Source organism: Macrobrachium nipponense, chromosome 18 (assembly GCF_015104395.2).
Source record: "Macrobrachium nipponense isolate FS-2020 chromosome 18, ASM1510439v2, whole genome shotgun sequence".
NCBI lineage: Eukaryota > Metazoa > Arthropoda > Malacostraca > Decapoda > Palaemonidae > Macrobrachium > Macrobrachium nipponense.
The window spans coordinates 12926475-12941699 of NC_087211.1; positions in this window are offsets into that span (position 1 = coordinate 12926475).

The window sequence follows — 15225 nt, forward strand, 5'->3', positions numbered from 1 at the left end:
GACTGCTACCTATTCAAGCCTTGAATAACAAAAGTTACTTTAAACATTGTTTCTTAGGGCGGCGTGCTCGTAACATATGTTTAGTTTATAAACATAATAAGTGATTAAATGCATAAAAAGGTTATGTTACATACCCTTTTTGACATATTCATAAACAAAGATAAATACATGGAAAATCTAGATCCATGTTTGGTAATAATAATGATTAGGTACCCAAAAATAATAAAAAGGTAAAAATCAAAAGATTAACATGTATACATGATTAATATGATAATAGGTAGCCTGAATTAAGAATAGTGGTTACCTACATAGATTATAGCATGATCATGGATAATTGTTAAAGAGTACTTGTCACTCTTTGTAATAGATAAATATAATTGTACAATTGTATAAATATTATAATTGTGTACTTGTGCACAAGTGCAATATATAGGGATGATATATTTTATTAGGTGCCCGAAAATACCTTTAGGAGTATATTAATGTATAATATTGGGCTATAATATTTTATTATTAGGTGCCCGGGAGATACTTTAACTGTTCAAATGCAAAGGCGTGAGTCTTTCTTGTCCTACATTTTTGCCAGCATACGGACCGCTTTTCACACAACAATACAATTCCAGACAATTTCCCTAGGTCACAAAATGAAGTGGCGGCCAGTTTTCAGGCGGCCCTAAACTCCAACGACTTGAGTTTAACGGGGTACGTCATCTAGACGATACAATACTTTCCTTGGAGATCCTTCTGTTTACGCCTCAGCCTACGCCAAGCAAAGATGTTGACGGCGATAACCAATATGGCCGTCACTCTGAACACGGCCAGCAGAATGTAGTAACGAAGATTTTCTCCACCTGCATAAGTCGTGACGCGTGGTTCATCTCAGCCAGTTGAACCAAACACGATGAGCCACCCGCGCGTTGTATGGGAGAGGTAGTGATGGGATGATTGTAGACGCCCAAAGTATAGTTCGCAATACGCCTTCTCACGTTATTATCGTGTTGACCCCTCTGACGGTGTAGTTTTGTAGATGTCCCCGTACAACCATCAGCTGCTACAAAGAATAGGGGAATGGGCGGTGGTCCCTATCCGGCATACGACGTTGAATCCGGCTTTATCGTAACGGATCCAGGAACCATTATTCATTCCTGTAATTGAATTTATTACTGTAAAAGGGATAAAGTTTCCCCAGACAACCTTCGCTTGTATGAGATAGCGAGGCCGTTTAGCACTATGCCTAACTCACATGAATCCGTTGATATAGGATAGAATTCAAAAGAGTCAGCTGTACAAATTTATTATTCATGGCTTCTGAACAGTGAGTGAGTTTATCTAGTCTTTAAATGACTGTAAATGATTTCCTATCAGAAGAAATCAGTACATACCCCGTCACAAATTGGATATTACTGGACTTGAGTTATTCGTCATGAAAGTAGGCAAACGGTGCTATTTTGTATGATTGCCAAGCATCGGAAGAATCAAAAGGTATTGTGATCAAAAATTCTATAATTTTCAACGCTGACTGATATTAGGCTATAATAGAACTCTACTTTATGGGCGTCTAATAAAGGAATATAACCTAGTTTCTCCCGTCCGCCTTTTCCAAAGTTACGTCAGATCTTTAATAGGCATGAGGTGTGGAGATAACACACCCTTTGTCGCTAACGTAATAGCTTCTACAATAATCTTTTTGATTTCTCAATAAAATGTGATCATTTTCACATGGATATGATCTATTTTCGAACTATAGTAAGCTAATGTAGCCAGCAAATGTTGAACTTCCATGACCTGATCGATATTATTTGAATGTTCGTTTACGATACTCATTATTTGATTGATTGAAGATAACTGACTGCGAAGTTCGGAGCAAAGCTAATTCGGTTTTGTGTTGCAAAACAATCAATTCTTTTATTTTGATTATTTTATCTTAAGGCGATTTGAAATTCCTAAGCCTAGATTTCGCAGCAGATCCTAAGATGGTTTAGTCCCCAGCCAGAATAAGCGGGTTGCGGCGTTCGAGAGTATTGTGCCGCACAGACCACTCAGCAGGTCACAAGCAAGTTCCTCTGCCTCGGCGGTTTTTATTTGGTATGTCATAAGACAACATTTCCGCAACGCTTAGGGTTTGAGCTAGCGAAATCTCTGAGTTAGCATGAAAATTACGTTTCGTGTATTTCCTTAAGCGAAACAGTCAAACCTCATCAGGTCATTCTTTAAGTTAAGGAACTTCATCTTCAGGGAAAAAATATAGCGTGCATATCCACTTCTATGACTATATTACGTTGACACGATGAATACCATCGTCTGTTCTCTCGATAATCGAGCCATGATTAATTCTATTTCTTTCTTTTTCTCCTAGCGCTCTTTCCATACACAAAGATGTCTGAATACACAATATCACTCCCAACAATAACAGATTCATTTTTGAAACCTGCAATGAGTAAAACAATATGTAATAACTCGCGTAAAAGAATAGGTTTACATACAAATATGATTATAGATATATATATATAAATTATCATACAAGTTTCATAAATACAACCATTTTTTCCCTCCCTGGTCCATCTACCTTTCTTAGATTCTGATATGTGCCAATGGAACTATTCTCACATCAGTGGGTTTGGATACATTTTTGAACCCTAAATCTATTGGCCGTTAAATTTTCTAAAATGTTAAACGGGCCTTCAAACTTAGGTGTCAGTTTTATAATTTAAACTTTATGTACGTAATTACTTGTATGTATACCTGATCCCGCCCACGGCATATGGTCTAGTTGGCTTAGCTATTTTTATCATGATTTTTTTTCATTATTATTTGTGTGCTTCTTCTAGATTCTTACGAAGTATATTATATCAACTTATGCTTGCATCCAAATAACATCCTTTAGAGGATTTGATAAATTAGTTGTAGGCGTTAGTATGTGGAAAGGTGTTCTAGCCGGGATACCGTACAGTGCCTCGTGCGGTGTCATTTTAATAGACACATGAGTACGAGTGATTAAGTGTGCTTAGTACCGCAGGTATGGCAATGTCCAGTTGGGGTCTGCCCCCCCTTAGGTGACCCTAAAATGTTTAAAACCTTACGATTTGTTTGCCCTTTCCACTAGCCCATTAGAACTCTGGTGATAGATCATGGTATTGATTTTCTTTATACAAAGGAATTCGCACAAGGAGTTAAGGAAATGATTATTGAACTCCCCCGCCCGAGTCTGATATAATGGTGTGTGGAATTCCATGTTTACAAATGTAGCACTCGTAAAACTTTCTAGCGCACTCGACCGCGGTTTTTGTTTTAAGCGCTATAAGTTCTGTATACGAGTCAAAGCATCTATGATTACTAGGAGGTGCTTATTTCCTCTGTACTGACTCGTAAAATCCTGTTAATAAATCTAAATGTACTCTTTCAAAGGGTTGATTTGGCACGGGGTAAGCCCCTAGGCTGACAGGTGTCTCGTGCCCTTTGTATTCTTGACAAGTGCGACAATTTGCTATGTGCTTTTTTTATATCCGTAAACATCGTATGCCAATAAATAAGGATTTGGCTTTCTGTGACATTAAGGAATAACCCGGGTGTCATGGCGTGGATTTTTCATGCAACCATTTTAAGACAGTGGGTATGAGTGAGATAGGTACCACCACCTGGTTGTTATTCAACTGTGGTGTGTTGCTTGGTTTTCCTCGTCACGGATCTACACGGATATTATCCTTGATGATATAATTCTGCTGCTTATACTTATATATTCCTTTTCATTCGGATTTCCGTTTAACGCAATGATGATTTTTTTCTATTTGCGGATCTTTTCTTTGTTCTGTCTGTAATAGTTCAGCACTCCAGCCCAGATCTTCCTGTTCAAGCTATAGTTTTTAACAATGGGCGTGGAGGTTGAGATATCTATTATTCAGCTAATGGCTCGGTACAATATGAAGAGGGGTTGCGTGATAATGCGTCAGCAATGATATTTGCTTTCCCACCGGTAAATACCCGATTCTCGCGCCAAAGTCCTGGATGATCATGTGCCACCGAGTTAGCTTAGGGCTGTGACTAAAGCCTTTAAAGAAGTCGGTTAGGGGCTTATGATCAGTGAGAACCTTGACGGGATAACCGTATATTATGAATTTAAAATGCACGAGTGAATTAACAATAGCGAGCCCTTCCTTGTCTATTACTGCATATTACTTTCGGAAGGTCTCAGCTTATGTGAATAAAAAGCTATAGGGAAAAACTGTTTATCATATTGTTGAAGCAATACCCCACCTACTCCTAGGTCTGAGGCGTCTGTTGCTATGAAGAATTCCTTACCGAAGTCAGGAAATTTCAAGATAGGAGAACTACAACAGTTCATCCTTCAATTTATCGAACGCCTGTTGATGAATTTCAGACCATATGAAATCTACACCCTTTTTTATAAGATCGGTTAGGGGAGCGGCGTCTATTATGGAGTAGTTTCTAATAAACCTCCTGTAGTATCCCGCTACAATCCTAAAAATTGCTGTATTCCCTTGACGTTAGTAGGTATCGGAAAGAAATTACGGATAGCCGATACCTTATCACATGGACTACTTTAAGACCTTCACTAGAAACCGTGAAAACTAAATAGATAGTTTCTGTTTTAAAAAATTCACACTTACTTATCTTTAACCCTTAAATTATGCTGCCTTAGTCTTTTGTAGCACTAACTCTAATTACGTAAATGTTCTTCTAATGTGTTGGAAAAGATTACTAGGTCGTCCATGTAGGCATGTAGGATATCTCCTAACAAGTCTCCAAACACAATGTTTTTTATCATACGAGGTAAAAAGTTATGGGAGCACAACGTAAACCAAAAGGCATACGCAAAATTCATAATGGTCCCCACCTGGCTGTGCTGAAGGCAGTGTATGGGATACTCTCTTGTTCCAACGGAATCTGAATGAAATTCCCTTTAGTAAGGTCTAAGCTGGTGAAATATTTGTTCTGACTAGTAGAGATAGGATATCATCAGTACATGGTACTGGGAATCTGTCAGGGATTGTGTTCTTCATTTAAACGACGAAACTCGACGCATATCCGCCAAGTTCGATCTTTTTTTCGGTACTACTATTAACGGAAAATTATAAGGGCTGTTTGATTTCCTAATGACTCCTTCCTTTAACATTTTACCTACTTCCTCTGTTATCTCATTCTGAAATTTCATAGGAAGTCGGTACAAAGGTACATAGATTACTTTCTGTTTGTCCTTGAGCCTTATTTGATGCTCGATGACATCCGTTTTTCCTAAGGTTCCATCCGTAGTGGAAAAAAAAAACATCATGATATTTAGTTAAAAGATTCAAAAATTTCTGCTGAATTTCTTCTTCTTGAATGTCCTTATTGATTTTGTTCTTTATAGATTGCAAAAGGGATTCATCCGCAACTGATTGAGCGTGATTTTATCTCAGCTACGGTAAGAATGCGAATGTTTATAAACTTCTGCATCCAAGATATGTTTGATTTTTGTGGATTACTAAAGTGGTATTCAAATGATTACAGACTTCGATGTGACATTGTTGTTGTGAGCCGACTGTATAAATGGCTTGTGTGACGGATAATCCGTGTGTTTTCAGAGTTTCGGAAGGATTAACGTTTGCAGATCCTGGCAAGGTTCTCTTTACACGACTAATATGTTCGAAGTTACGTTAGGCTCGAGAGTTTGCATGCAAGCTTGATATACGGCGAGCGAGAGTTCTGTTGGGTTGCATGTGTTATTTAATTTTCTTGGTTCATGAGACAGGTGATTGTTTTTTTAATGTAAGTGACAACTCTGTCTGTCTCTTTATTATCTAAAACTGATTTTAGGGTGGGGATTAGAAGACTTATAGAATTTCCCTTTGATATACACGCTGTGTTTTGGCGGTGCTAAGATAATATTTTGAGTGCCCATAGACGGGTATCCGATAATTACTGCGGGTATACATATTAATGTTTTTGTACAACGATAAAGGTATCGGCAAACGTGCGCTTACCGACCTTGTACTGTACATGAGTTTACTCCTACCACATTTAATTCATTATTCCCTATGCCTGAGAGTCTTATTCCAGACTTCTCTATATTGGAATTTGACGAGTAAATGATGAGTCCTTAAATCCATGATTATTAACGTGGACTACCAGAATCAAAGAACAAAGTGAATGACTTATGGTCCAAATTTACTGCATGTAAGGTTGGTCGCAACTCGTCTTGACTAATAATTGCATGAATTTGTTGCAAATCTATGGGAACCTGCACAGATTTTTTGGATTCGGCCGTGGTGTTTCATAGGAAAATCAATTGCCTCACAATGATCTGATAAATGATTAAAACTGTTTATTTGATACAAAAGATGTTGATATTGATTGACCCAACATTGCCCTCTCCCCCCTTGAAGTGAACTACGTGGATTTGTTTTGTTTATCACACCCTGTTGAAAATTCGCTTGCCCTTGCAAGTTCTGGCTAGACGCCCAGGAACAGAGGTACCTGAAGCACGATTTGTTTGTTTCTGCTGTTGTGCAGAATTTTCCGTTTGGTTGTTTCTTTTTATAGTACTGAGGACCCTTCTTTTTATTTGCACTGGGCAACTGGTTGCGTGTTTGTAGCATTCTGCTGTTGATTCCTCGAGTAGCAACGATTATATGAATGAGTGGAACTATTATGTTTGAACAAAAACACGCGTCCGACAGTCTGAAATCATGTGACCTGGTCGTTTACAGTTATAACAAACCCATCCCTGCAACTTGATTATTATTATGTACCACGTTTTTACTTGTTGTGGCTTGTTCTCATTTTTTTGCAAAAACTTGAATGGAGCGAAGGATCTAGGTCGGTACACTTTAGACATGTGTTTTTTGATTTGTTTTATACCCATCTAATTCCGTACTGTTGGGCTGCAATTTTTTGTCAAAACACCGCACTAATGCTTCAGGCAACATTGCAGTGATACTCGTAAGTAAATCAAACGGATAAAATCTTTCACGTTGATTTTGGCACTCGTAACCCACCCGGAGTTACTTAAACTAACTTGATATTCATTTAGCCGGTCGGCCAATTAGCGCCGCCCGCTCGACAACATTAAGCTGTGCATGGAGGCTTGGTTAAGGATATTTCTCAATGCCAATACTACATCTAAAGCCTCTTCAACCCCCATACACGGCACGTAATCTGATTTTGAACTCGTCCCATGTAAGCGCCTCTTGGAAAGAAACACCCCTTAGATAAGCACTTGCGTCTCCTTTAGCAAAGTCTATGAAGCTTTTGGCCTCCTGTAATTGTACTGCTGTGTCTGTGATGCTTTTTGCATTTAAATGAGCGTCTACAGATGAGATCCATGCATCAACATTTTGAGGCAGGAACCCATTGACCCGACCTTGAAAAGGGACAATTGCTGACCTCACGCGCTCACGAGAGTCACCACATTGGGGTTGCCAGCCGGAGTAGTTGCCATTTCCACTTTTACTTTTTTTCTTATCACTTCTATTCCTTGCGATCCTATCAAAATATCTATAAGAGTACACTCGACCACTACGTAAACGCATGTGCAATATACTGTATAAATGTGTTATAATAATAGGAAATCCCCCAAAAGATACAAAAATACCAGATAATTTTTGATAAAATATTATACGGATTAATTTCCTGCAAGAAACGATTAGCAACAACGAGAAGAGAAAAAAAATAATCTGCGGGCGAGAACTCGTAGTTGAAGATTGATTCTGTAATGAAGGAAGATTAAGATGGCGAACAACTCACCCCCAGAATACTGGACGATCGACTCCTGATGAACAACACTTCACTGAGGAAAGAACCTGAATAGATAAAATGGTACTAGCTCCAGATTATATGGTGAAGGATTGTTGACATGGGATGACGTCCTCAGTTTCCTGTCGTCTCGGCGTCGGGAAGTCGTGATGACGTCACGGTCCTTCTCCCAGGCGCACGATGCATGAAGAAGTCCAAGATTGATGACGTCACAGCCTCCGTCCTTGCATTACTTCCTCTGCTCTACTCTTAGCGTCCTTGCTAGTGATCGCGCGATGTTTCCTTTGTGTGTTTTCTTCTTTCTGTTGATGTTCGATGCTGCTCTCGTCCGGTGTTGATTCTCGAAGATAAGTGACAACAGTCACTCAAACGTCGATGTTGATGCTTGTATTCTTCTCGATGAAGGACATATCTTCGTCTTCATAAAATGTTGCGTTGATTGAAGATCCCGTTTCCTCTGTTTAGTTTTGATTTCGAAGGTGGAAGTTGGTTCTTGTAGATCTTCGATCGGCTGATATGGGTCTTGTTAATTTTATTCTTCGTCTGCCGCTGCCACCAGTCTAAGTCTTCGCTTTTGCGAAAGACTTTTTTTTGTTTCTCCTTACGACTGTCATTCGTAAGTATTACTGGTTCCTTCCATCTCCTTGTGAATCTTAGTAGAAGGTTCTTCTTAACTAAAGGAGAGGATTCAAACAGATAAGTTGAACAGATATAACAACTTTATTCTGTAACTCCATATAAGAGATGCAGATCGTCGGGAGACCGATATGTTTTGAATGCTGGCACGGACTGCCATTCTAAAGCATCACGTCGATAGCGGAACATTAGCTATCTCAGCGATTCATATAAAAACATACGTAGTCCGCCGGCTCGGAAGTTACAAGTTTCCGGCGTAGGTTAACAGGTCAACCGCTTCCCATGGAAGTTGTTGTGCAAAGTTATCATTAATATAAAATGATGACAATGTACAGAGCTAAACCAGGCTACTGCAGACAGCGCATAGCGTAATCTAGATCTGCATTGGTCACGTAGGACCCTCCTAATGCCATGACCTCAGGTCATGGGTTTTTATTTACAGATACTGTATAATAATGTATTTATTACATATATATATATATATCATACATACATATATATATATATATATATATATATATATATATATATATATATATATATATAAATAAATAAATATAAATAAATAATAAAGTCACGTGTATATACTGTGATTTTAAATATATATATATATATATATATATATATATTATATATATATATATATAATATATATATATATATATATATATATATGTGTGTGTGTGTGTGTGTGTGTGTGTGTGTGTGTGTGTGTGTGGTGTGTGTGTATCATTGCAACTACGAAAATATTTAGTCGTGAAGCTTCCATAACTGCAAATAAAACAGTTCGTAATTATGAAACCATCTGGGAATATTTTTAGCTGGGAACCTGAACTGAAAAGAATCAAGCTTTTGTAACCAATTGTGAATATGGGGTGGGAACTCGTATTATCATGCCCTTGCGAATTTCGGTAAAATACAGTTCCAGCGCTAAGAAAGGGTCCAAAAGAAAACGCGTTTCCTTTGCCAAAACATTCAAGAACAGAAATGGATTTGCGCCATAAAAAGCCAGTTATTCTTTTCCCAAAAACTGAGAAAGAGAAGGCCACCTGGCGGTAGCCCTCTTTTGCCACCAAAAGATTCTCTCTCTTTCTCTTTTTTTTCATTTTTTTTGTCGGAAACTCACTTTCAAGTGTGGATCTGGTGGCTGGCGAGCGAATGGAAACGAAAAGAAGAAAAGAAGAAGAAGAATAAGAAGAAGAAGAAGAAGAGAAGAAGAAGAAGAATGGAAGCTAAATACAAATGCAATTTGTTGATATTCTTAACCCATTTCTTCCCAATTTTTTTTTTTCTTTGGATTTCAAATTTTTACACTAAATCTAGTTCATAAGGATCCAAAATCAGTAGAATACATAATTTTTTTCAGCTGCATTCATTGTACAATGAATAATGGAGTGTGACGTATATGTCACGCTAGGCAGTAACGAGTACATTTGGGGGAAATATGAAAAATTGCTGTTCTATTTTGAAAGGTTTATTGTTTGCTGTTATATAAGTGACATAACTAAATACAAAAGAAGTCTACTGTTTTCATACATGAACTACCGTAGTCACCAACCACCAAATGAATGGAATTTGAAAATTACATACAAGCCAAAAGAAATAGTCATTGTATTAAATCTTGCACTTAGAATCAAAACAAGATTGTTAAATTGCCAGTTCAAAATGCTAACATAAAATAATCAACTTTTCATTGCAACTGATACATCATGTGGCATAGCATTGAGTCTATTTTTGTGTGAAATGCTAAATTGCAAGACAAACACAGACCTACATCACACTTATTACACTGACTGGGAGGAGATTTGCTACACAGATTTCCAGCACATTACGTCTTTTCTTGTTTGGGGTCTCTATCAGTAGTGTTCTATTCCATCAAAACGAATGTCATCAAGAACTCTCTTACAACCTGTTTCCCCTTGGGAAGGTCTCCCAGGCCCTTTAGGAGGGATCCCATATCTCTTCAGATAGCTTTCAGCAATCTGTTCTTTGAAATCTAGCTGAGGTAAACATCCACCTGACTTTTTATGAAGAATCCAAGCATTTTGCACTGATACATCTATAACCAGGTAAAAATACACCACCACCACTTCTTACCCCTAATAGATACTCTATAATTATTCACATTCTGGTCTTGACGATCAGTTTCCACACCATGTGGTTATTGTATTCTCGAATAACTAATGGGCAGTCAACTTCAATATTTTTTTTTCTCTTTTTGAGAGTATCTTTTCACCTTACTAAGGGGTTCCCTTCCATGAGCAGTTGATGCAATGGTGACAACCGAATTATCCATCCATCTGCATAATGAAATGTTATTTGCCTTATCTTTGATGAAGTCTGATGTTCCCCTTTTTTCTTTTTTCATCTCAGAAACTGCTTTCAAAGGGCATTTTTTCAGCCTATTGTCTCTTATTGTTCCCTGTAGCAGTATAGTTTTTGGCTCACTTCAGGTGTTTTGGAGAAGAGGCAAAATAGGTAAAAACGGTTTATCAAAGTAATAGCTGTTAGGGAGTTGTATTTTATCATCTGGCAAATGACCTTTATATTTTTCTTTTTCAGAACAAGTGGCTCCCCACATTTGCCAAAACTCGCTTTTCTCCTCATATGAAGTTACCTTCCATATGTTTTTCACCTTGGTATAAGGTCGAAAGCCTTACTAAATTAGGGCCCTGCATCAGTATTCAGGCACCTCAAACTTTATAACCAAAGCGTAATTGGTTTTGTTTTCGAATAACTCTGCTTGCATCCATGGCCGGGCCAAAATATTGCAACCATTGCCTCGTCATGAAATATAGATGCCTGCTCTGGTTTGAAAATGAAGACGAAAAATCGAGTGGAAAGTAGCCTTATCAGGGGACGGAGTTTAGCATATTTATCCTGAATCATCAAGATTAGTTATTATCTGCTTAAAATGTTCTGAACTGCATTTATTTTGTTTTATCAAATCTTTGTTTCCTTCTCATTGCAGAATACACGGGCCTCATTTCTAGTCAGCTGGAGAATTCTTCCCGTAAGTCCTCCGTGATGGAACCTGGAACAATGCCAGATAAAAGTAAATTATGCCAACGGAAAACCTTTAGTTCCTTTTTCATTTGTTGAGAAGGGCAAATTTCTCCCCGTTGTAAACGATCATAAAGAGCTGGACTGTTCTACTTATTATCAATCTGAAAACTTCCTCATCAAAAAACAATTCGAATAATTCACATGGTTGATGAAGTTTCCGGTAATTGGACTGTAATTGTCGCCTCAGGAAAAATTGGTTTTGGTGAAGAAAAATGTTGCCTTTCTAGTCCCACTTTGGAGTTTTTGAAGCAATAACTTAGAGTCATCATAGTTTCCTCCAAGTCCTCGTCCTAAATTTCCCAAGGCCGAACTCCATTTGGTGGAAGAGCTGCTTCACCGCTGCAGCACAATCTATTGGTTTACCCAGGAGAGATTCTCAATTGTAGACCCCCTTGATCTTCATCAGCCAGAATTCTTCGTCAGTCAAGACCATCATCAGCAGGCTCAATAGAAACATCTGCAGCAATAATCTTTCTTTTTCTAACTGCTAGTAATTTTCATTGACGTTCAGAAGACCTGAAATAAAAAAACAAAAATAATAAAAACGTTTGTTATCTCTGGATTAAATTTAAGCAATTTGGCTTTACTTAATTAAGTGAAAGTTAAATCAACTAAAGTGTATGTAAAGTAAAGTAAAAGAAAAGAAAATGAAGCCATAGAATGTTTTATATCAACTAGAAAGATATTACTATCAGTTTACAGTACAGTAAAATAGAAAACGGCATAAATGTCCCCTGTATCCATCCTAGACGTAACATATTATGTCACCAGAAAATATAAAATGCACTGCTGCCCAATATTTTATAAATCCTTCGATATTCTTTATTATTAGCACAGACATTTCCTCTATAGCCATCTTTCAAGTATTTTAATCAAAAAACATACAATATAATCTAACTGAAAATGGCAACATTAATACTCACTTTTTGCCTGAACTCATTTTCACCCAACCAAAAAGAGCAAAAACAGCACTTCTGCACAGAAACGGTGTCACTCCCCTTGAATGAAAACTTCTTATTACCTGTAAAAACTTGTATTGCAAGGTAGATACGGAATGTTTATTAGCCTCTCACACACAGGACCTATCAATGAAACAAGTTTCAATTCAACATGGTAAAACGTGTGGTGTAATTAACTGAACATATTTGTTCTACGTTAACATATATGTCCACGCTAGTAACAAAAAAACTCGGGTTAATTTTTGTTTTGTATCCATACGTATACCGGTACAAACCACGGTTCCTTTCGCATTGAGGCTGATAAGAAATCCTTTGGATATTTTACGTACTGTACCTACAACTCCCTCCACCCTACTTAGAGTAAGAATCCTCGATAGGATTAGAATGTCCCATTCCTTCCTCCTCGTCCATTTGCAATTGCACCTCTCTATCTCTAAATGCATAATCCTCTCCTGCAACAATAAAACTGGAAGGAAAACAACTCCTTTTGCTCAACTCATTCCCATTCCCGCCATTTCATCCCTGGTGGTCTTTAATCACCCAACCTCTGCCTCTATCTCCAATTTTAATTCGTGTCCCACTGGGTTTGTCCCGAACAACAATGGCCCCACCGCTTTGCTCGTTTTATTCCTTTATGGATGGGGTTCATCATCATAGAATAATAATAATAATAATTAATAATAATAATAATAATAATACTAATAATAATAATAATAATGATAATATAATAATAGTCACTAATAATAATAATAAAACGATTCCCATAGTTTTTTTTTTCGAGATTAAAAGAAATAAATCTTATAGAGGTCAATTTTTCATATGTCAATTCAGGTTCCTTTCAATTTCATTGCTTGTACAAGTTCTATAGATTTGTCGGTTTTAATGGGCGATTTCCAAAGCCGTATTATGAGGGAAACTCCGCAGCTTTAGGAAGTATGAAATCCAAACTGAATATGTGTAATACCAAACGCCAAATATATCTTATTATATTATGTATATATAAATATATATGTATATATATATATATATATATAATATTAATAATCTATATATATACATTTTAAATAAAAATCTACTACGAATAAGTTACAAACATTTTCCTCTCTCTCTCTCTCTCTCTCTGTCCTCCATCTCCATCTCTTCTCTCTCTCATCTACTCGCTCTCTCTCTCTACAATTTACAGCGCAATATTCAAGAGACAAATGCGGATGGCTGTTGAATTGCATGACGGTCGGTTAAATTTCAGTCATCAACTCCTTTTCCCGTTTTTTTTTCGGGATCCCAATCGAGCCCTGAACGGTCCACCGGAAAAAGGGCAAAGGTGAGAAATGTGTCCCCTCTTCCTCAGCTATATAAAGATACACATCACATGCACCTCCTGACTGCCTCGTCCAAAGCTCTTCTTGATGGTCCAGGGGATTCCCTTATAAGGATCCTTTGTAAATGTTGGCATTTGTTGGACGATTTCCATCCTTAAGATGCAAAAGCCATAAGGGGTGTTGTGGTTTTGTTATGAATTATTGCATTGCGGGGATATGCCATGATTGTGCAATTTAAGGGTGTGGGGGAGGGAGTATACGAGATCTCAGTGGGGAAACCATTGCTAAGATGATTGAGAATTTCTGGTGGCCCTGTTTGTAGTGTTTTTTTTTTTATGACTACAAGTCCTGGATAACGAACAGAATTTTGTTTTCAATATTGGTATTTCTGGCCTTTATACAAGGACTGAATCATATGTATATATAATATATATTGTTTTAAATTAAAATTTTTTTAAAAATAAAATAATTATATTATATATATAATATATATAATAACTATTGGCATAGTGTCTGATTTTAAATAAAAAAGAAATGAAAACACTTTTGTTCATTTGTATATATATATAATATATCTATATATATTGATATATATATATATATATATATATATATATTATTATGTGTGTGTTTGGTGTGTTATATATATTATAATATAGTTATTTATATATATATATATATTATATTATAATATAATATATATATATATTAATTATATATTTGATAATATTATATAATGGTGGGTGGTGTAATATATATATATATATATATGTATAGATATATGATATATACACATATTATTTATATAAAGAATATGTTTGTTTAAATGGGAATAGAAGCATTGCTTTCAAAACTCGCAACGTAATTATTTTAATCGGTTCAGAATCCTTATATTACCAAGTCATTCATTCATTTGCTAATGGGATTCCCATTAGGAATCCTTCATTCAATCTGATAGCCAAAATTAAATGAGAAGATCGTGTTCCTCCTCTCTCTCTCTCTCTCTCTCTCTCTCTCTCTCCCTTCTCTCTCTCTCTCTCATCTCTCCTCTCGTCCATTTTAGGTAGACTAATTAAATATTTCAAACTTCAACCCCTTTCGCCTCATTGACTTTGAATTGACGACATTATCTTGGGTGGCGCTGACAATTTTCAATTTGGGATAAAAGCAGGAAGTCACAGGATCCAGTGGTAACTTTTTTCATCTACATTATCTGCGGTAAGCTTCAACAAATAAGAGCTGGTTTGGTCAGGCTTTCACGCCTGTTGGAGGACCTTTTGCTGGACAGGATTATATTCGGTAACAGCCTTAATTTCTCAGGTTGAAAATTGTTCGTAGTTGTAGGCGCATTAGAAGTAAGTCTAGAATATAAATTTGGTCGCTGCTGGATTGGTGTAAAACGTTTCAGGATCAGCTCCTGAATTATCATAAAATTGCACATTTTATTCGAATAAAGAAACGTGGTTAATCATATATGTGTGTGAATACTGACATCC